Below are 24,080 nucleotides of genomic sequence, written 5' to 3'. Positions count from 1 at the left end.
CCGCCAATTTTATATTCTGGTTGGGCTCCATGGTCCCAAGCAGTGAGCATAAGGCCCACCACAAGATGTAGGGCCTTCAGGCAACCCTCGTGAAATTTGTTTCTGATTGTCCGGTCAGAGACTTTCGCATTAGTGACCTGATGGAGGACATTCTGTAGGGCTCTGAGGGTGCTCATCCCCTTCCTCTCTGTACAAAAGAGCAGATACTGCTCCTGCTGGTTACGGCGCTTCTACGTAGGGCTGCTTGATTATGGCAAAAATGATAATCACGATTATTTTCACTGAAATTGAGATCTCGATTATTTGACGATATTTATTTAACCCTTTAAGACCTACTATAGAACCAAGTCCGCCAGAGCTTATATTATTTTTTTTACATGCTGTAGTGCCATTTGTGGGAGCATTTCAAGTTGCTATACAACTGTTATAGCCCATATTTTAATAATATGTATGCATTAAGTCCATAGTAACTACATTAATTGCAAAAAAGTGCAATAAACTACAAGAAAATTGAAAATCGTTTTTGTTTTTTTACATATATTTCTACTTGGAGAAATTTAAGAGGTTTATCCCTCAAAACTTTAAATACGAAAAAGTTGCAAAAAATAGTTTACAACAACAGGAAATTTATTTTGAGTGTCTTCATAGTTTTATTTTGGAGATACACCAATTTTTATATACACTGCAGGAAAAACAAAAAAACAATCCTATGATGCAAATTTGCAAAGAAAACAGCATGTGCATCAAAATAAACTATTTCCAGCAGTGCAATTTGAGTTCTAAGCATCCCAGCAACTATTCAGAAAGGTCAAACATGACCAGTATAGGTTTTTAAGGCCTACAAGTAAAGAACTACATTTCCGCGAAAATGACATCACTTCCGGTTTCGGCCAGGAAATGGCGGACATGTGATAGTTCGCGCTGACGACTTTTTCACTGTGGGAAGTGTTATGAACAGCTGATTGGATCGGCAAAGCGTGTTTCTGGAATATTATGTTTTTGTTCCTGCAAGCGCTTTTTATGCAGTTTTTGCAAAGCTGTATGTGGAAGGAAACCGTGACCGAGGACAAGCTGATGGCATCAGATGTAAGTACAACTCCTCCGGTTTCATATGCAAAACAAATTATTGCGCTAGCTTACACGGTTCAGGTTCTACAGGGATTTAAAAATTGTTACACAAAACGGAGCGTGCTGCTCTGACCGGCTTTAAAGGGTTAACAATGACTTTAAAAAATAATATAAAATAGTGTGCAACACCACTGAAGTTTGTTTTTTAAACTCTCTTTTCAACCAACGGCAGTCACTCTCCAAATAACTTCTGCTTAGCTTTCCGAGCTTCCCTCGGGTCCTCTTAATCAGCGGTCTCCACCCTTTTTTGCGCCACGGACTGGTTTATGCCCGACAATATTTTCACGGACCGGCCTTTAAGGTGTCGCGGATAAATGAGGGAGGGGCTAATAATCGGCTCAGTCATTTTTAATGATCGTTGAAAGCCCAGATCGTAATCGTGATTAAAATTCGATTAATTGAGCAGCCCTACTTCTACGTCCCTTTCCAGATCTCCTAGAGTAACTGCTTGTCTCCTGGAATCTCCGTCATGAGACTGTGCTGGGAAACACAGCAAACTTTGTATTGATGTATTGATGTGTCATTCTGGAGGTGTTAGACTGCGAAACCTCTGTAGGGTTCAGGTATTCCGAGTCAAATACAAAACTAGTGACAAAACAGTCAGAAACTGGTTTTACAGTGGTCTCCATCTGTAAAACCAGTTTCTGTTTTGGGGGTCTCATTGTTTCCCCTGTACTGCACCTGTTGTTAATTTCAAGAGAACCAAAGCAGCTGAATCTGATTAACAACCCCCTCTGCTACTTCACCGACCAGATCAACATCGCAGAGGTTTTACTGACTTGATGCTATAAGCGTTTCTTTATTTATTTTTATTTTTGCGCTGTGTACAGCTACCACCTCAAGTTCTCCCCAGAGGAAAGAACCAGGTGAGGGATGTGATATTTGGAGTGAGTGGGTACATTAACTGACTATAGGAGGTTAAATGTAATCACCAAGAATATGAAAGGTGTAATTTAGGTAAGGCAGCGGAGAGGAATTCAGAAAAATACTCTGATGCTTTGATGAAATTCCCATCTTTCTATAAATTAAAATAATCACACAATCACAATCTAATCACAAAACGAAATACTTTAAATGCAGTAAAAATACCAGAAGAGCACTTATAAAGAAACAGCTAAATTTCTCCTTCTTCCACAGGGTTGAGAAAGATACAAGTGATTAAATTCTGAAGGTTGTTTTTAGTTAGCAACTTAAATCAGCCTGAGTGCGAGCAGACCAACAACTGATGGAGAGTGAGTTGAAAATATTTGTTGGTCCACGCAAGAATATCATCTGCATTTATCTTTTATTGAGATAACTGGAATGACAGTATCAATCTGATAAGTTGCTCTTTGAATTACAACAGTTGCCGAAATAGCTCAGTTGGGAGAGCGTCACACTGAAGATCTGAAGGTCCCTGGTTCAAGCTTGGTTTTTGGCATGGTGGTCCATTGACATAGTTTCCTTATGAATTAATAAAGTATTGTGATAATGTTGTAGCTTACATCTGGTGGTGAGATTTACACGGCAGATAATTTATTAATTAAACAAATACAATTAATCTATTTTCTTCCACTTATCTATGGACGGGGGCAGCAGCCTAAGCAGAGAATCCCAGACCTCTCTCCAGCCACCTCTTCCAGCTTATCCAGGAGAACAAGATCTTCCCAGGCCAGACTTGAAGGTGCTAATTCTCATTCTTTCCACTGCACATTGGGCTACAAACCACTAGTTATGGTCCTGTAATGCCAACAGACCACAATTTCTAGCAGAGAAGCCTAGAAATTCTGTCCATAAAAATTATGAACAGAACCAGTGACAAAGGATACCCCTGTGGACTCAACACCCACCATAAACAAGTCCAACTTCTTACCAGCAATGCAGACCAAATTATTGCAGTTGTTGTACGGTGACTAAATTGCACGTAACGATGGGCCACACACTATATTACCAAAGTATATCTCATATGACAATAAATGAGAAAACTGTTTGTTTCTATATTTTCAATGTCCAAAACTTTTTTTTTCAACTAGGATGTAATCATTTCCTGATCATTACCAAACTAACTGGTAGCTGGTTTATGCTGAACTGCCATGGTACAGTTCCGATCAAAAGTTTAAGACAACCTGAAAATTGGCAAAAAAAATCACATTTTGCATGGTTGGATCTTAAAGAGATTACAAGTAGAGCTTCAACATGCAACAAGAAGAAATGGGAGTGAGACAAAACATTTTTGAGCATGCAATTTATTGAAAATGACGCTTAATCCCACCTAAGATGTTTTTTAAGTGCCACAGAGGAGGGGGTGCCATAATGGTGTGAGGTGCTTTTTCCTTCAGTGGAACAATGGAGGTCCAGGGGCATCAAACGGCCGCTGGCTATGTCTGGATGCTGCAGGGAGCGTCCCTCATGACTGAGGGCCTTCGTCTGTGTGATAACGACTGGATTTTTCAACAGGACAACCCTACAGTACACAATGCTGGCAGGACAAGGGGCTTCTTCCAGGATAATGACATCACTCTTTTGGACCAACCAACTGAGAACCTTTGGGGATGGATGGCAAGGGAAGTTTACAAAAATGGACAACAGTTTCAGACAGTAAATGCCCTTCGTGCAGCCGTCTTCACCACTTGGAGAAATGTTTCCACTCACCTCATGGAAACTCTTGCATGCTGCAACGAACTTTGGAAGTGATCAACAATAACACAGTGATGAGTTGTTCATGTGTGTTTGTTTTGTTTGCACATTTTTATTCTAAACATTGCACACGCTTATAAACCTTTTAATATCATAATCCAGAATCGAAATTTTTCAGCTAGTAATTGTCATTTTAAGCATTTATTGCTTTAGTAAAATAAAATACACTATTTGACACCTATGCTAATTAGGAATGTGCTATAAATGGTAAATGGCCTGTATTTGTATAGCGCTTTACTTAGTACCTATAGACCCTAAAGCGCTTTACACTACATTCAGTCATCCACCCGCTGGTGATGGCAAACTAAATGGTAGCCACAGCTGCTGGTGCCACCGGGCCCTCTGACCACCACCAGTAGGCAACAGGTGAAGTGTCTTGCCCAAGGACACAATGACTGAAACTGTTGGAGCCGGGGCTTGAACCAGCAACCTTCCGATTACAAGACAAACTGCCAACTCTTGAGCCACAATCGCTCCATGAGTGTGAGTTTCTATAAATCATAAAAATCAACTCATAAACAAAATAAGACCTCAAATAGGCCCACATTTTCAAGAAATTACAAGCTTAAAAAAAGTTCCAACATATTTCCAAAGTTATAAAAATAACAAATTGCCATCTGATCTTTGGTTTAAGCCCTCTTTCTGTGCTGTAAAATAAATGTTTTATGGGATACTATTGAAAGGCAGGCAGACACACCAAACAGTGATGAGCTCATTACCTCCATTTTCTCAGTGAGGCAACCACCTGACTAAATATTTATATATCATGAAGTTAGAAATTAAATGCTAATCCACATATAAAATTAAACAAAACTATGTTGAAAGAATGGAAAGAAGGCCCTAGACCTGAGCACAAGCCTGTGCCTAAGGCTGTGCAAAGATGTAAGCATATATTTAAACAAGAAGCTGTTCAAAATAATGATGTATAATAATTTCAGAAAAATCTAAGAGATACATTTGCAGAACCAACAGAATAAAACTGCTTGGCCTTGAATGATTTATCACACTTAAAAGGCAATAAAACACCAACGCTGGAAAACAGAGAGCACTGATGTTGAATTTTGTTTGAAATGAGCCTTAATGAGCCAGAAATAGTTGCTAAGCAACATCTGTTTTGACATTCCCAGTGTGCATTTTCTGTCCCTATTTTCTTCTACTTTACCCTTTCTTCGTCAAAATATCATTATATAAAACCTATAACACTATCAGTATTTAGTATTTTTTAGTATTTATTTATTTATTGTCATTGTCAAGAACAATGAAATTGCGTTTGGGGCTTCCATACAACCCAAAAAAAAGAAGAAAATAATAAATACCCCTTAAAACCCAAGTGTACATATTTAACCCAGTGTGACTCCAATGCAATAAGACAATCCTTAGCAATAATGTTCGTAGAAATTCAGACAAAGACCTGAGAAACATGACAAAATACAACAATGCAACCCATTCAATATTATTGTACTGTGAGATATGATATCAGATATGATAGTTATCTATTTAAGAAAGAGGGGGGGGGGCAGGAGGGGGAAGAGAATAAAGATATGATGCACCAATGCAGACCAGTTCATTGCTATTAAGAAGTTGGATATGGTTATTGTCCGTGAGAGGGGGGCAGAGAGTTCAGGAGCCTCACAGCCTGTGGATACAGGCTGTTGGCCAGTCTGGATGTTCTGGCCTGTATAGACCTGTACCTTCTCCCTGAGGGCAGCAGATGGAAAAGGTGGCGCGCAGGGTGATGTTGGTCCCGCAGGATACTGTGCACCCTCCTCAGACAGCGAGTGGGGAGGATATTACTGATCTCTGGCAGACTTGTTCCAATAATTCTGCCAGCTTCTTTCACCACCCGCTGGAGTGCTTGCTGATCGGCCTTGGTGCAGCTGGGGAACCACACTAGAAATCCATACGTCAGAACGCTGCTGATGGCACAGTTGTAGAAGTTCAACATCAGAGATCTGGGAATGTGTGCGCTCCGCAGTCTCCTCAGGTAGTAGAGGCGCTGTTGGGCCTTCCGTACAACTGAGGTGATATGGTTGCCCCAGGACAGGTCCTCGGTCACAGTTACCCCCAAGAATTTAAAACTGCTCACCCTCTCCACCGCCTCACTGCCAATGAAGAGAGGCAGATGGTTGTTATGGCCCCTCTTCCGGAAATCTACAATGATCTCCTTGGTCTTTTTGGTGTTTAAGACCAAGTTATTGTCGTGGCACCATGACTCTAGTTGTTGCACCTCTGTCCTATAGTTTGTCTCATCATTGTTGGATATAAGTCCGAGCACTGTAGTGTCATCTGCAAACTTAACAATGAGATTGGACGCGCAGGAGGAAATACAGTCATGGGTGAAGAGAGTGTATAGCAGAGGGCTCAGAACACACCCCTGAGGGGCACCGGTGTTGACCACAAGGGTGGAAGAGGTGTTCTTACCCACTCTGACACTCTGTCTACGGTTAGTGAGGAAGTCCACAATCCAGTTGCACAGAGAGGAGTTAAGTCCCAGTTGGTGGAGTTTGGGACGGAGTTTGTATGGCCGGATGGTATTAAAAGCCGAGCTGTAGTCTACAAAGAGGAGCCGTGCATAGGTGTTCCTGTGTTCCAAGTGCTTCAGTAATGTGTGCAGCACTGTGGCGATCGCATCCTCGGTTGACCGGTTCTCCCTGTATGCAAACTGGTGCGAGTCCAGGGATGGTGGAAAAGCAGCTCTGATGTGTTTAATGACCAGTCTCTCCAGGCATTTGGCAGGAATGGGGGTGAGTGCCACAGGTCTGAAATCGTTCAGACATGTGACATTTGACTGTTTTGGGATGGGAACGATGGTTGCTGCTTTGAAACAGGATGGTACCAGTGAACAGGACAACGAGGTGTTATATATAGAGGTGAAGACGTCCGCCAGGTCCGCAGCACAGTCTTTTAGCACCCGGCCCAGCACTCCATCCGGCCCGGCCGCCTTCCTGGTGTTAATGCTCCGGAACACACGCCTCAGCTCATGAGTGCTCAGGACCGGAGCAGGGTCGGTTGAGGGGAGAGGGGACAGGACAGGGTCGGTGTTCTCCCTGTCAAAACGGGCATAAAAGAGATTTAGATCCTCAGCCAGAGTAGAACTGTCGGCTGAGGGTGATGGTGTTCTTCTTTTGTAGTCCGTGATAGCCCTGATGCCCTCCCAGACCTGCCTTGGGTTTGTGTTGTTCTCAAACCTGGCCTCGATACGCCTCCTGTGCTGCTGCTTGGCAGTCTTGATGCCTCTTCTCAGGTTGGCCCTGGCAGCACTGTATGCCTCCTGGTCCCCGGATTTGAAAGCGTTGTTCCTTGTTCGAATAAGTTGTTGAACTCCGTGTGTCATCCAGGGTGGATTATTAGGGAACACACGGAATCGTTTCCAAGTTGTTACATTGTCCACACAGAAACAGATGTAGTCCAAGACAGTGGAGGTGTAACTGTCCAATGCGACACGATTGTCAGTGTCCTGCACCTTGAATACATCCCAGTCTGTGCAGTGGAAACAGTCCTGAAGCATCGGAATAGCGTCCTGCGGCCATGTTCTCACGGTTTTGGTTGTAATCCCAGTGCTCTTGATCTTTTGTGTGTATATTGGGTGTAGCAGAAGGGAGAGATGGTCTGACAGACCCAGGTGGGGATAAGCCTGGGCTCTGTACGCATTCGCCATGTTGGTGTACACCTGGTCCAACGTTCTATCTCCTCTGGTAGCACACTTCACATTACGGTGGAAATTGTGAAGTACAGATTTCAGGTCCGCGTGGTTAAAATCCCCAGCCGCAATAAAGACACTGTCCGGGTGTGCTACCAGGCTGTTATTGATGCTGCTGCTCAATTGTGCTAACGCTAGCTTAGCATTAGCATCTGGTGGAATGTAAACAGCGCAGATGTAAACGGCAGAAAATTCCCGAGGGAGATAGAATGGACGGCACTTTAACACCAACAGTTCTACCTCTGTACTGCACAGTTTTTCCGTTACCGTGACGTTCGTGCACCAAAGGTTGTTAATATAGATGCACAGCCCCCCGCCAGTCTTCTTACCCGAGTCCGCAGACCTGTCGGCTCGATAGGCGGTGCGGCCTGCTAGATCGATAGCCGCATCGGGAATGGCGCTGTCCAGCCAGGTTTCAGTGAAAATCATGCACGAACAGTTATTAAAAGTCCGTCGAGTGGCGATCTGCAGTCGTATTTCATCCAGTTTGTAATGGATTGAACGGGCGTTGGAGAGGAATATGATCGGGAGTGGTGGTTTAAACGGACTAGTCTTTAGCCGTGCCCACAGGCCTCCCCGCTTGCCTCTCTTCTGCCTCCGCTCGCAACGTCTCCTCCTGCGGCTTGCTGTTGCGGGTAGCCCCGGGGGTTGCTTAACGATCTCCGGGGGGATGAGATACTCGGATGTTAGTTGAAGATCTCCACGGCTTAGTTGTAGTAGATCATCTCTGTTGTATTGAAGTAACCCCAGACTGTGTGAAATAATACACAGTACCACCAAAAGTGCAAAAGTGTAGGAGCTCCGGGCCGCTGCGTCTGTGCGCGCCGCCATCTTAAATCTTTAGATTTAAGATGTGTACGCACAGTGAGTAATAGTTCCTAATAGCAGTTATCTTGAATTTTGCTGGCAAGTTTTCCCTTTGAAGTTTTGGTTCCGTGGTATTGCACAAAAACTCATCAAACAGAATAAATATCAGTGGCTTCTGAGCATATTGGAATGATCAGCCAAAAACATTGTCTTTTTTGGTCATTTCTCCAACTCCAAACTGGATATGGCCAGAAATATGACTGAACAGAAATGCTGATGCATAAAAGGAAGTGATTTAATGCTAAGTATATATGCCTGCAATTCTTAGAAAAAAAGTGTAAATGTCTTGCCCCAGTCACTCAGGCCTAGAAATTGGTCTGCAACCAGTTGCTAGGGAAAATATTATCTATTTCCTGACCAGTTGGTGAGTGGTTGCTGTAGATGACTCACTCTGAATCTGTTGCTAAAGCCTGAGTCACACAAGCCCATAAACTAGTTAGTAAACATCTGGCAACCACTGGACTCTAGGGAAAAACCTGCTAGTTGCGGTTTTAAGGCACAACTTTGTTTTTAATCACTATCAGATTTTTGATTGATTTTGCCTGGCAGCAACCACCAACTTCCAGCAACCATTCGCCATCCTGTTAAGCAATATGCAATATTCCTTGGATAGGGCACACAGGTATAGACAGGTTTCTATGCATGTGTGACTAAGGCATTAGCTTATACTTTCATTGTGGTAATTTTAAATACTGGTTTTGCAGATTTTATTATTTTGTTCTGCTTTTCTGTTACATGCTCCAAAAACTCACTCAGCAGCAAAATCCCATACAGAAATTAATGCAGACAAACTGAACAGAGAAAACAATTTCCTCGTTGTCCTTGCTTCACCAGTTATACACATATATTTTTATTTTTTCAGTGCTATTAATATGTAAATTGATATCATCCTTTCTGCACAGACAAACACACAAAGGAGACACCTTCATACAAGTGCTGATTGACAGACCAGTATGAGGCACACACTTCTTCTATTTGTCAGCAATCAATGCACTAAATTAAATAGCAATCCAGGGGATTAACTACTGCATGCAAGAAGAGAGGAGGGGTGAAGATGGTGTACACATACACAATGAAGATGCTGACTTTTAACATTTGAAAAAACTACTTAATCTTGCTGTCATTGCAGATATGAATACATGTTCACATATACAGTCAGGGACAGGAGGTGATATAAGTACTAGAAGAGAATACAACTTGTCCTGGCCACACAGCTATCTCTGTTTCAGCTGCAGGACACACACACACACACACACACACACACACACACACACACACACACACACACACACACACACACACACACACACACACACACACACACACACACAGGCCTTCATGTTCTTGTTTTCCCTCCTTTTCAGGCTCTCTCATACACTAATGGCCTAGTTTCAAACTGCTGAATTAAGGGTTTAGTGACTAACAGACTGTGTTTTTTGTGTGTGACCGCTTTAGGTGCGCAGACAATCATCATTATACTGCCATAAAAATATGCCTTCTCTCACTATTTATTCTGATCTGTCCCAGTCTGGGAGAAATAAGATCAGATTTAGCATTGCTAAAGTCATACAAGGATGCCCTAATTTGGCTTCACACATTCCAAATTGTATCATAAAATGCAAAAATCATGCACTTCTTTCATGTGTTTCTGTGTGATTTGTGAAGTGTTTTGAAGCTAGAAGACTGATTTGATCTACATGTACACAGTTTTCTCATGGGTATGTTACATTTTCATCAGTTAGTTAAAACAAGAAAATTTCGCACTTGTGGAAATAAAGAAGATTAATACTGGCAATTATTTCCAATTATCCTCTATCTAATGGAAGCTTCATAGTATAGTTGCTTACACATTCGCCTAACAAGTGAAAGGTTCCTCATTTAGTCCCAGGAGCAGACACAAATCCCTCGGGGGTTACATCAGGAAGGGCATTTGGTGTAAAAAAAAAATAAAAAAATCTGCCAAATCGAACATGCAGAGCTACCCGCTGTGGCCCTTGGGGTCTACTGTAACAGATAGGCTTACTGTGAATGGGATTTTTTGCTCATGCGGTTTGGGAAATATAACTCTTACTTTCTTTTCCCCCCCTAAAACATTGATACATGATAAAGATGAAAGTTTTCGAATAAATTTGACATTAAAGTAATGTTAACTAAGTTTTTAAATGTTCAAAAGTCATCATATCTATCCAAAGACTCAGATCAGATGGTGAAATTGTGGTGCTCTCAGTGATGTCTCCAGATTTGTTTGACACCCACGGAAGACTATTGATGGAAGTAAATCTTTCTTCATCAGATTCATTATGTCTTGTCTTTTATTTGTTTCTTTTCGTGTCCCTATCAGGCTTTGCATTGCAGTTTATGAGGAAATCATAGCTTTGGTTCTGCCTTGTGAGAACGAATCTTTGATATATGGTTTGGTATGTTTCATAGAGAATTTCTCTACAAGCAGAGTTCCATGAAGCACAGTAAAGTGTAAAGTGTCTGGTCTTCTTGTTTTGGCAGATCAGACTGATGATGTTATCAAAGAAACATAAAGAGGCTTTTAAACTCTCAGTGAAGTCAGAATTCCAACAATAACAACAAAGAAAAGGTAAAATATTTTGGGAAATACTGATTTTGTCTATTTGTTTGTTTACTGCATGTACAGATAAACTGTTTAACAAAACAATTATTGCATTGAAAATCCTAATTTGCATGACCTCAATACATTTAATGTTACTACCTATTTTGCTGTACAGTATTTCTGATTTTTTTTATTGTATTTGATTTTTCTTGACGTTTTAAACTTTTATATTACTATTTCTAGGGAAGTTAGATAACTAACTGCTCGTGTTAACAAACAAAAGAAAATGATAATTGAACACACAGACCTTTACTTTTCAAAGCACGACATAAGTGATGCTGTCATGGCTGCAGAAGCAGACATATAGAGTTATGAGAGAAGGACCCAAGTGCAGGCACTGACGACTGACTTTACTGCAAGTGAGCTTTATTTACAGTAGGAAAGTGAAATACAAACAAAAGCTGAGGGGATAGGAAACAGGAGGGACACACAGCTGGGGCTAATCAGACATCACGCGACAGGGAGGAAGCAAGGCAGTAAACGCTGACATAGGACAAGGACTGTCAAAGTAAAACAGGAATCACGAGACATACGCAAAGACACAGACTCAGAGAGACAGGCTTCACTCTGAGACATGGCTGACTCAGGAACACAGGGAAGATAGAGACAAGGGTGACTAGACATGGGACGTGGGACCAGGACTAGCACAGAGAAGACATAGGAATTGACACAGACTAAGAAAAATAGAAAAATACAGAGGAAGGAAGAACTAAGATCACTAAGCACAACAGAAAAATAACCTAAACCAGCACCAACAATAGTCAAATAATATTAAATCAAGATCTGAAACATAAATACTGGGTTGCAGACCCAGCACCATGACAGATGGAGAGGCTGAAGTGCAACTGACTATTTATTATTTTAATCTTGGCATGTGACGTGTCTTGTTTGACTATTATTTTTCCAAAAGTAAAGAGTAAAGATAAAGCAAAGATAAAATAGTAAAGACAAAAATTAAACAAATATAAAGTAAAAGATGTGGTTTCTACCCCTTTCATCCTGAACTGAAAGCATTCCCCTCTTCTACTTTTCCCTGTTTCATGTATGGTCTTTGATGGAGGGCAGCCAGCGGTGAACGACCCTTTCAGCCACTCACACTCTGAGCTATCAAAGACTGTGATAGATGATGGGAAAGAATTCTCAGTGATGGATTTGGATCACAATGTGTTGTGACACATTGTACGGGGCTGCTGACATAAAAATCCCATTTCTTGACTTACACACATATAACATACACACACGTATACATAGATACACACACTGAGGATGACAGTATCAACTCACTGTGTCATCTTTCTCATTGACAGCATTTTTAAGTGTCTCTGCAGGTTTGAAAGAAAGAGAATCTCTATAGGTTGGTGTTTTCACTAAAGACAAGTTGCAAGAGAATTTGAGTATCTCCTGTGACTCTTCCCTTACCATCAGGTTATAACACCATCTTCCACTTTGGGAAACACAACTGTCAACTCCCCCCCACCCCCTCCCCGCCTTTTTTTGTGAATACCATCTGAGCATCTTATATAAGGCTCTTGTGGCATTCCTTCTTTTCAGCCTCTGTCTTTTTATTCTCACCTGCAGGCATTTCTGAAGGAGCTTCCTCAAACAAAGATCAATGCTGAAAGTAGAGGGAATAGCCACATGAGAAAGCTTTTGTGTCTTTTTCCTTTAGCAAAAGAAAGCAGAAAAAGTAGAAAAAAATGGGGGGGGGGCTTCATTTACTTTATCATCTACATTGGAGTTCAGTGGAAAACCCCAAGGGTAAATGCCATCTTTTGGAAAGATGAATTAAGCACACAGCCATTCATCCACCAAAATCAGAAGGTTTCAAGTTGATTTTTCTATATGTATGTTTAAAATATACAAAAGTGTGTATTTTGTGTGTATTTTGTGTAATGTTTTGTAACCCTCCCTACATAAATAACCATAGAAATGAAAATAATACAAATGACATCCCTACATAAGAGCTAACCCAAAATACTGCAAAATCCAGGCTTGGATGAAGCATTAATATTCCCCTTGGTCAAAAAACATGATATTAACAAGGACAAAAAATAAAATATAGGAGAACTCAAATTAATGCATGCTATCAAAACAGGGATTTGCAGATATGCAATATATACTGTCTATGCTGTTCACTAAGACTATGGAAGGCAAGTTGCCCATTTGCAAGTGTTTTACTTAGTAATACACAATACAAATAAAATAATCTCTTCAGTGTAAACTGCATGAACTGTCTCCTTTTGGCTATCCCTGGGTAATAGATATATGATTGTAGTCCCTGTAATATCCCTTTGGATTGCAGAAGAAAAGGTTTACAGGTCTGCTACAGAACATGAAAATCTGTATTTCTGTAGACTCAGAAATCCAAACCTAATCTCATGCAAAATGACGCAGCGTCTTAAACCATGAATGGAAACCCAACTAAACTGATAGTAGGACACTGCTGACTTTCAAACCAATCATCATGCCTTCTTTGTCATAACCTTTGCCTATCTGACCTTCTGGTTTGTACCTACCTGTACTCCTTGGCAGCAAATAAATGTTAATTTTTAAAAACACTGGAGTTTAAATGTGGTCATATTCAAATGGTAATGATTATCTGAAGAACTGTAGTTTGCTAAGAATGAGATTTTGTTAGAAAGGATGTTAGTCGGTGCCAGGAAAATACTGAATGATATTACTTGTAGACACTGAGCTTTTTTAACTTTATTCTTTCACATCTGTAAGCTGCATTACAAAAGGTTTCTCTAAAGAGTTGTAGAAGGGAACTGCTCTGCTTGTAATGATTCTTCAGCGGCAAACTGTGTGGGACTTAGTGTCATTCTCAGTAAATGGGATGCTGAGAATCTAAGGAATGCTTCTCTATCACATACCCCCGCATTCATTTCTAAAGTTATGTAAGCATTCATTTAACTTTGGAATCGACTAGAGTCAGTCAGGTTCTGTCATCACAAACGCAAGCCCCAATTTTCCCTTTCAAGGTTTACCAAAGGACACACGACAATGGAGGTTTCAGCATCAGGCCTTGTAATTATTGTGAAAAATTCAAGAGAAGGAGATTAATGCCCTCTACCATAGCACGTACTTATTTCTGCTCACTGTGTTACGCAAACTTCTTTCAAATAAACCAAGGGCAAAATATAAAATAGCCCTAATCATATTACGGCAACAAAGTATTTTTGTCATGATCAGGCTGTGTGCAGGCAGGATGGGGACCCAAACGCAAACTCACAGGAAAACAGGACTGAACTCAAAATACAGCTTTATTGCTGACAAAAGATAACGGCGACACAAAATAATACGAAACTGAATTGGGAAGTACTAAGGAACTGACTTACGAGGAAACACACGGAAGGGCACACAGTCACGAGGGAGAACGCGACACTGAACTGAGGGAGATGTGGACATAAATGCACAGAGGGTAAACGAGGGAAGTGGGAGCACATGGGGAACACAGCTGACACAGATAACCGTAACGAGACAGGGCGGGGTGAACACAACATGACGCATACTGACGAGAGACTGTCAAAGTAAAACAGGAAGTACACAGAGGTTCAGACAGGAGGAGAGAGCACGGACATAACGGAAAACATGGAATAAAACACAAGGAGGGGAAACAAGGGTTCACAGATACATAAAGGGGAACACAGGAGGTAACCAAATAAGGAACAGCTTAACTAAACAACCTAGGAACCAAGGCATAAATAGAGAACAGAATACAAAACACACAAAAACTAAGAATACTGGCCCAGGACCATGACAATTTTGCTTTCAGAATAAAAATTAAGTCCGTGGATTATTCTGTGTCATCTCCTTTAATACAATAATAATAATAATAATAATAATAATAATAATAATAATAACAAAAACTTTATAACAATTTCTCTCTACTAGACACAACAAATACACACACTTGTGCTGTCTATGTACTTGCATATTTCTATACTTATTTGCCGAGATGCTTTTGTGTGTTCTGGTGTACAGAGGCAGAATTTACTCTGTGTGTTTACTTCAGTACAAACAAGGATTGTGTTTGTTTTCTTATCTTGAGTGTGTGTTTTTGCACACCGGTGTATGTATGTGTGTGATGAAGTTTGTAATTAAACTCAAATCCATTACATTACAGTGGGGAGTTTTTCAGGAAGATTCATTTCTACAAAGGCACCACCTCCTCCAAGTCCTTTTAATTTGACAGATAAGTTTATCCATTTTTTCCTTTTGGGGGATAAACTGTACACAATACATCCCTGCATGGTGCCGCACAAATGAAAACTATAATTAAAAGTGACATGGCGGGTTTGGAGTAGTCATGAAAGCATTTGTGTGCATTTTGTCTCTCATAAACAACATAGTCATAGTTGACAAACTGTCCAGCACTTTTTGTAGTTGACATTCAATTCAAATTTTTTTTTATATAGCACTGGCTCACAATAATTATAACCTAGAGGCAGTTTCTATTGTAAGTTCAAGACCCACAAATATTAGAGAGAAAACCCCAACAATCAGACAATCATCTACAAGTAGTACTTTGTAACAACAGGAAGTAAAAACTCTCTTTAAACAAGAAGAGACCTCCAGCAGAACCAGTCTTTGGGAGGGACAGTTGTGTCCTACTTCGGGATGAAGGGAAAGACAAGAAAAAAGAAGGGCACACAGAGACGAGGACAAAACACAAACTATGGGAGACAGAAGACAAAGTATTTATGACATGTAGCAGCGGTAGTGAGTGAAGAAGAAACACCCAGAAACCTGAGACTATATCAGCATAACTGAGGACTGATCCAATCCTAACTATCGGCTGAATCACAAATGACAGTTATAAGTCTAATATTAACAGTAGAGAGTATGTCTGTCTCCTGAATCTGAAATGGGAGCTGTTTCCACAGAGGAGTGGCCTGATAGGTGAAGGCTCTGCCTCCCATTCTACTTTTAGAAACTCTAAGAACCACAAATAACCCTGCAGTCTGAGAGCAGAAGTGTTCTACTGGGACAATATGTTATTATTAGCCTTATAGTAACATAATCAGGCCCCCTCACATCTTACAGATCTTAAAAAATCTTTAAGATGCGACGAGCCATGATGAGGTTTTGTACGTGATAAGAAGGGCTTTAAATTAAGTTCCAAATTGAGTGTAGGGAGGAATCTGATCTTTCTTTTTAGTCCCTGTTAGTACTCCAAAAGTGTGACATTTTAAATAAAATTGTAGAATGGCTTGAGATGCCAGTTGGACTGAATAGCCTAATAAGGAATTACACTAGAGTGAATGAAGAAAGCAATTCTGCATATTTATTTAACATGCATGTTGAAGAACACATCCCAGTTAAGAATAACTCCAGTGACTTCTCACAGTGTTACCGTAGGACAGAGTAATGCCACACAGAGTAGGTTTCTGGTTGGATGCCATGTTTCTGAGGTATAAGGGCAAAGTAGAATAACCTCGGTACTGTCCGGATTTAGAAGTATAAAATTACAAGTTATCCAGGCCTTTATGGCTTTAAGGCATGCCTGTAGCACTGTGTCTTACATAGGGAAACACAGAGCTGTCCCAGTGCTTTTAATGGAAATTAAATAAAAAAAAGAATTCAAAAATTTGAAATAAAAAAAGAAATGATGTATCTTATTCTATAATTATAATAACAAGTATACAATGATACTACACCCCTTTGTTAAATTATTGAGGTTTAGCAAAAAGTATACTGTCCACATACAAAGCAAATTTACAAAGAAATATGATACCAAAAATACTCATTACACAGGGAAAATTGCAATACATGCATTCAATTGATTGTATATATGTTTTTACCGTATCTGCTATTTTTACATGGTCACTCACTTTGGCCCAACTTCGGTCCCAATTTTGTAATCAAACCAATTTGCAACTGATTTTACAGTCTGGCAAACTTTCTGGTAGTTGTTTTCCTCTGCAATTTACAGGGAGTGTTGATGCCTGATTAAGTCCTAAACCAATCCTAATCTGGATCTTTTGGGTATCTGGCAAGATCCAAAGTCTGATTTCCCACAACCAAGCATGAAATTACCTCAGTGGCCTTGCACAATGACAGAAGTTAACAGTAAGAAACACAGTGTAGACCAAAGAGCTTGTTTTATGGACAGAACACAGGCTAGCATTTTTACTTTTCATTTTTTCCTCGAGGACGAGGATACAGCTATCTTCTTGTAACCCAGCTGGAATAATCTTCTCATCATCCAGAACAAGAAAACAGTCTCGAGTGTGGGGGTAGAAGTATAACTTTAAAATTCACACTTATCTTTTAACAGAAGACAGAAACATGATTTCAAAAAAAAAAAAAGGTTATTGTTGAAATTTTAGTCAGCAGTGTCCTACTATCAGTTTAGTTGGGTTTCCATTCATGGTTTAAGACGCTGCGTCATCTTGCATGAGATTAGCCTTATGTTAATTATATATTATATATATATATATCTAATAGCTTAGTACACACTCTCTCTCTCTCTCTCTCTCACTCACTCACTCACTCACTCACTCACTCACTCACTCACTCACACACACACACACACACACACACACACACACACACACACACACGGAGTCGGTGAGTGTTAAATAATGTAAAATGTGATGAGAACCATGTTGGTAGTTTCGCTCACTCGTATGTATGATTTATTCACAAAGCTCTCTCTTTCTTTTGATGTGATTTTGTGTGATGCGTTATGTGAGGTGAGAGACACACTTCCTTTCTTCACCCAAGAAGAAAAAGGGGATTTAGTCACAGGATAACACAAGTGAAACGGAACGGTCGAGGAAGATGGGGACGACGAGTTTTCAGGCAAAAAAAAAAAAAAAAAAATGCAGAAGCAGGGAGGACAGACAAAGTGCCTTTCAATTACTTTCCTCTAGAGAACATGAAAGAAACTCGTCATTTCACCTAAATGGAAATTGTTCCAGGTCTGGAGAGACCTAAACCCAAAACATTCCCACCCACATTTAAATAAACTAAACCCACTTAAACATCTTATTAGCAGAGAGGTCCAAATAAGATTAGCACTTACTGGACAGCTGTTAGTGATGTTACGCATTCGCTCTTTCCATTATCTCTCTTTTCCCCACTCACTAAGTGACAATAAGAAGTAGTTGTTTAACAAAAAGTCTAGTTTCTGCAATTTTTACTGCCTGTGATTATAATCTACAATAATCCACTCCATAATGCTTCCAAGACAAAAAAGAGGCAGAGAATTTGAATTGGGGATTTGTATTACTCCAGTTACTTTTGTTTTGCATATTTTTGTCTTAGCCTTACTTTTAAGCTTGCATTTGAAATGGAACACCATCTTAATCGAAGTTTGCACTAATCTAAATGCTAAATGCAGACAGTTGAGATGTGAGGACAAAAACAGCAACATTAACAGGAAAATACACAGAGGGAAAGCAAGTTTAGAATTGCAAGTTTATGATACTATCAACATTGTTTGTTGTTTATTGACCATATTTGTAGATATTTATCTGTATTTGTCAGTGTGTGTGTGTGTGTGTGTGTGTGTGTGTGTGTGTGTGTACACCAGCACTGAGAAATCTGACCTTTACTACAAGTTGTAATATGTTCCTGCTTTTCTCTCTGGTGTGCTTTAGAAGTATATTAATCTGTGGTACTAAACCAAACTCATATAACTCCAATGTCAAGTACCAAAGGGTAAAAGGGGAGCACAAACCTCAATTTCACCAGGTTATCCTGGCCTTATGAAAACATGAAACAAAAAGGACATCATGTCATTTATATACAGCAGTTTGACAGATGATTAGTTTGAAGAGTCACATAGTAATTCACTTCCCAATTTTGGATATATTCAGTAATAACAATAACAAAAACAAAGTAGTACGTTTGAACAAGGTTATCTGTTTTTGTAGTAAACATTTATTTCTATATTTTATGTAGACTGGTTCAGAGGAAACATTTCCAACTGAAATCATCATTCAGTCTAGCAGGTGACATTGTGTTGAGTGCTGGGATCCAGTGCATCTCTCTCTGTGACAGCAGCTTTAACAAATTGCCTCCTGTTGCAGGAAGAGTTACATATTTAACATCCAATAAATTCCTCCTCCAGCATTATGGATATTGCACTTATATGCAGCATACATAATGTTTTAAAAAAGTATTGGTTTGCAATGAATCACGGTGAAAGTTACTAGTCACAAATGGAATAAACTTGGAACAGTGGTGAACTTTCCCAGGAGTGGCTGATGTATCAAAATGATTCTAGTATTGCATCAACGACTGTTCCAGGAGGCCACAAAAGTACCCAGAACACTGAGGTCACTTAGGGTCAGTGTTTATTATTCAAAATTATGAAAGAAACTGGATAATAATGGTATCCATGTGAGAGCTCCAAGCTGAAAGCCACTGTCCATCCATCCATCCATCTTCAACCGCTTTATCCGAGGCCGAATGCACTAACATGAGACACAGACCTTCAAAGTAAAACAAGAAGTACACAGAGGCAGCCTGGAGGGGGAAAGAGAACTTGGAGGAGCACATGTTGGGATGAGGAACACAAGGAGTGGGAACACGGCACCAGAACTAACATCACAATATAAACACAGACACACAGAGGAGGACACAGAGGGCAACTATATGAGGGAAACTTATTAAATACTCAGGGAACTAAACAGAGAATACAGGAAACCTAAACTAGAACACTAGACAATATAGGATAAATTAGGACTAACAAAGTAAACTTTGAACATAAGCCTGTAGAGATTGGTACTGTTCTAGAGTTTCCCCCTCGAAACCACTATAACTAAGGAGATGGTGGTGGATCACAGAAGAGTTAGGCCATTCCATCCACCAGTTTCCATGTGAAGGACACTGAGGTGGAGCACTGTTATAAATGTCTGGGGCTCCTATTGAATAACAAGCTGAACCAGTCCCTGCTCTCTACATGAAGGGGCAGAGCCGCATCTACTTCCTGCAGAGGCTGACATCCTTTGGTGCATGTGATAAGATGCTGCACATACTTTATTAGTCTGTGGTGGCCAGTAGTCTCTTTTATGCTGTTCAGAGTGCAGCCTGATGGACAAATATAGCAAGTGGCTGGACATGCTGATGAAAAAAACACAGCTTGGTGCTTGGCAGGAAACCGGACTCGCTTAAGACTGTGGTGGGGAAGAGCACAATGAATAAACTGAAAGTTATAATGAACAACAGAAAACACCCTCTCCACAGCCTCCTGGCAGGGCAGAGGAACAAAGGTAGATGGCTCCTGTCACTGTGCTGCAGATCTGATCAGTTCAGGAGGTCCTTTGTCCCCACTGCAAAAAAGCTTTCTAAGACTCTCTGTAAGTGTGATAAATGAGGAATGGGCAAATACTTTCTCAAAGCTCCTTATGTACAAATGATTTTAAATCATTTGATTTAAAATCTATAGTGCTGGTGTAGAGAGGCAAAATTACAAAAGTGTCACTTTCCAAAAACATATGGACGTAAGAGGAATTGTGACTTTCTTTTGTTGAAATGAATCAATCTGTTTTTCCTTTTAGCATAAGAGGGATTAAATTGCAACAATTAATCTTAGTGCAGCCAAGCAGCTGTCATCCCTTTGCTGCTGCTTCTTTAAAACTTTGGTAGTTTATAAAACTTGCCTGTTTTCACAAATGATGCATATGCGTGTATGTGTGTACATGTGGGTAATTGTGTTAAATTAGCTGGCTGCTGAATGACGCTACACTTAATATTGTTAATATATTGTTAACTTTATATTACCATAATCATCTTGCATTTCCTCATTGAATCCTAATTTAATGCATCATTTAAATAAAATGATCACATTACATTAACTTATCAAACAATTATAACAGTACTTGCATTACATAAGTTCTCTGCACAATGAGAGGATAGCAAAAAAATACAAAAAAACCCTTCAGCTTCATAATATAGATATTAATGTGTCTATTATCCACAAAAAGGCAATATGATGAGACATGAGCACACTGCACCTAGACCAGATATAACTATTTAGTGCTGCTAACCTGGCACCCTCTCTTTTCAAGCGTAAAACCCCCAAACCCAGAGTGGTGCTCAAGATGAGTGTATGCTGACCCCGAACCAATCAGCAAAAGCTGGATTTTCAACAGGTATCAAAAGCAGCAATGAGCTGCCAGGTTTATAGTACTGTGGCCTCCACTGTACTAAAACCTCCACCTGTACCTACTCAAAAAATATATGTTGTTTGTCAGTTGTCAAAGGTTTATATTGTTAACTTGTAATTATGAGACAATGCACCGCAGGCCATGTAATGCAAAAGTGATACAAAATAACATAGAAGTAATGTTAGGAATTTCTTTTTAGTTTTAACTGTTTTGTGTAAAAACAAAGTACAAAGTAGGAAAACTCAATAAATCTGCTTCTTAAATGTTTAGCCAGGAGATATTTTAACACACCAGCTTCCACAGACCTCTAAATAAACAGTTTAGCATATATTTGGCTACTATGATAGTACATGATCATGGATGAAGTGTTGTGTAACTTCCTATCTCTTGGTAGCCAGTTGGACATATAGATAGAGTTAAACCTTATGATCTCTGAACTCAAATGCAATAACCGCAAACAAACGCACAAAAAATCAGCCAAAAGTACGTTTATAAAGGATACATTAAAATAAAAAAATATTTAATTTGTGACTATGTCAGCTTTCACCAATGCCTTCACAGCACAGACCGTGTGAGGAAATGTTAGAAGAGGATTACAAAAGTTTGAGGCGTGTTTGGGAAAAATGCACATGACCTATCCAAATTTTCCACTGCTTCTGTTTGTGCCAGAATGATACACTGGCACACACACACACACACACACACACACACACACACACACACACACACAGAATAAACATTTTAATTATCTCTCTCCCACATATACACATGCACATAGAGATATGTACGCAAATGCAATCTCGCATCAACAGAGATACACACACTCATACATAAAGGGAAACTCAAAGAGTGCAGACTTAGCAAGGTAAACATAGGCACATCATTACACATGCAGTTTAATATGTACCCACACACACACTCACATACACAAACTCTCACACATGCACAGTCCCCCCACAGCCCAAATCCTCTCTGGCTTGTTTAGACAACCCACTGCTTTCCAGTAAATCCTAAATAAGCTAATCCCAGAACATCAACAAATGTAATTTTCAGCTTACCATAAAACACATGCAAATGGAAGGCAACCCCTCTATGCCCTCACTGTGACAATATGTGAGTGCATGGATATGGGTATTTTGTAATGTGCAGGTAATGTCCGACAGGCAAAAATGATGATGAATGTAGGTGAAGAGGTGCATAAGGCTAAGAAGGTCATCCAAGCATGGCATATATAGAGAAAAAAATATGGCTTTTGTTGGAGTGGGGGTAGCAATTAAATCCACAAATTTCTTAAGTAACCTTGACATTGTTAGTGCTGTCTATGTCATAAAGTCACTGAGTTGACACATAACCCAATAATAATGTGTTACAAAACCTGTTACAAAACACATTATCACTGAAAAATACAAAACTGGGATCAACTAGTCAGACACAGACTATGATGTGAATATGAAAATGTGACATAGTCTGAGCTAGTTATTGTGTACTGTAGTTTGTTCCTCCTCTGAGTCCAGGTTGTGGGATGGGGAGGCCCTCCAGCCACCTGCAGGGCAGAGTCTGAGTTCCCATTCACCAGGAAGGCACACCCATTTCTCACCAAGCTGCAATCAACCACCAGTACTTAAGGATCAGTTTGAGCCTCCGGTCTTTGCCAGATAGTCTGCTGCTGTTCAGTGCTTAATCTTGCCTGAATCAGGAACATATCACTTACCTGTACAGCTTACCTGACTCCACAAGACTGGTCTTCTTTACCTTAAAACACTCACCTACATTCAGATTCCTACCCCTCTCTGCTGGCCCTCCTGGAACTCTCAAGTAAGCAATAGTTTCTCAATGTTTTCCCTGTCAACAATCATCTCTGCAGATCTCTCTCTCCTGAAACTGGATTAACTCCCCTCTCCTCTTCCTCAGTGTTCCTGAGGATCCAGCCCTCAGTTCCTGCTTCCCGGCATCTGCAAATTCTTAAAAAATAAAGACTCTGAATTTTATAAAACTGTCTCAACCATGGCCACATTTGAGCCCTCCCTTTTGTTTTTGCCTGTAATAAAATGGCATCTCTTGAAAAAGAAAAACAATCAGCAGATATTTATTTATTAATTTTTTAACAGAATTCAATTGAAAAGTGCAAATAAATTATTAATAAGGGTTTTGGTTTAGGCAGCAGTTGTGCTCCTCTCTTTAGTGATCCCTTATTTGTCAAAAGTGTTGGAACAGTTGAGATGCATTTTTTCTAAACACAGCATCTCCATGACTTTTAAACCCAAAAACACGCTGCTCAAAAACACCCGGTCCACCCCATGGATCGGGTCCCCGACACAAACATTGACTTACCTGGATGATTGAGCATGCATCAATGCTGGAAAACTTCTTAAGTTTAGGCTTGAATCACTAGAATAAGGTCTTTTGTTGAGAATCAAATACTAAGTCACTGATTTTCTTTTCTGGGCCATTCATTTATTAATTATCAATATTCATCCATTTCTTTTCAAGCTGCCAAAGAGTTGTGGAGCCTTTCCAAGATATACTCACTGGAGGGGAGTACTGACTGTTTGCCAGTCATCACATAATTATGGCAATTGCATTCACAAGTATAGACTAATTAGAGTGTCTTGTTTACCTCACTTTGAATCAGCTGGTAGGAAGACACAAAGGTGAATGCAGAAACAGAAATGAAAGTTTTAACACAAATCAAACTGAATATGCTGGCTTTACAGGTTATAATGTGTTACTGATACAGAATCTGAAGGATAAACTCCATAAGTAGCTGCTGGTATGCACAAAGATACTTTAAAAAGTGTTGACTAACCTGAGAATTTTCTTTCTACAACATCCTCCAGCCTACAGTAAAGCACCAGAAGACTTAGCTCAGGATGTCATGCACCAACACAAATGGAAGGAAATCTCATTTTTGATTAACCCAAAAGTGTTTACTAGATCTAGGAAATTTGTGCATTATTGAATCTAA

General features: G+C 40.0%; 1 long non-coding RNA gene across 1 annotated transcript; it reads left to right on the top strand.

The window, feature by feature from the left end:
- Nucleotides 1-905: 905 nt before the first annotated feature.
- On the top strand, nucleotides 906-23,128 carry LOC143419198 (uncharacterized). Its single transcript, XR_013099176.1, has 5 exons — nucleotides 906-1,086; nucleotides 2,704-2,791; nucleotides 10,874-10,961; nucleotides 22,630-22,930; nucleotides 23,027-23,128. It is a non-coding gene; the product is annotated as an uncharacterized LOC143419198 (long non-coding RNA).
- Nucleotides 23,129-24,080: the final 952 nt, after the last annotated feature.

The sequence above is a fragment of the Maylandia zebra genome, linkage group LG6 (genome assembly GCF_041146795.1).
Source record: "Maylandia zebra isolate NMK-2024a linkage group LG6, Mzebra_GT3a, whole genome shotgun sequence".
NCBI classification, from domain to species: domain Eukaryota; kingdom Metazoa; phylum Chordata; class Actinopteri; order Cichliformes; family Cichlidae; genus Maylandia; species Maylandia zebra.
Note: the sequence above shows the minus strand (reverse complement) of the source record. Positions and strands in the feature narration are given on the sequence as shown.